Below are 309 nucleotides of genomic sequence, written 5' to 3'. Positions count from 1 at the left end.
GCGGCCCCTCGGCGGGCGGGCCCGGCGGGCGCGGCGGGCGCGGGCGCCACCCGAGCCACCTGAAGGGCCGCGAGATCGGGCTGTGGTACGCGCGGAAACAGGGCCAGAAGAGCCGCGACACCGACCGGCAGCAGGTGAGGGACACGGGACAGCGGGGACGCGGCGCGCCCCTCGTGAGCCTTGGCGGGCGGCACCGGGCTGTGAGAGTGTGTGTGTGTGTGAGTGTGAGTGTGTGTGTGTGTGTGTGTGTGTGTGTGTGAGAGAGTGTGAGAGAGTGTGTGTGTGTGTGAGTGTGTGTGTGAGTGTGAG

General features: G+C 69.3%; 1 protein-coding gene across 1 annotated transcript in view; it reads right to left on the bottom strand.

Moving 5' to 3' along the window:
- The window catches only part of DHX36 (DEAH-box helicase 36), a 22,391-nt gene that overhangs the window by 21,233 nt on the left and 849 nt on the right, over window positions 1-309 (bottom strand). The gene's annotated exons all lie outside the window — the stretch shown is intronic.

This window comes from Corapipo altera, unplaced genomic scaffold, assembly GCF_003945725.1.
Source record: "Corapipo altera isolate COAL_440 unplaced genomic scaffold, ASM394572v1 113, whole genome shotgun sequence".
NCBI classification, from domain to species: Eukaryota; Metazoa; Chordata; class Aves; order Passeriformes; family Pipridae; genus Corapipo; species Corapipo altera.
The sequence above is the reverse complement of the archived record's forward strand: the minus strand, read 5'-3'. Positions and strand labels throughout refer to the sequence as shown.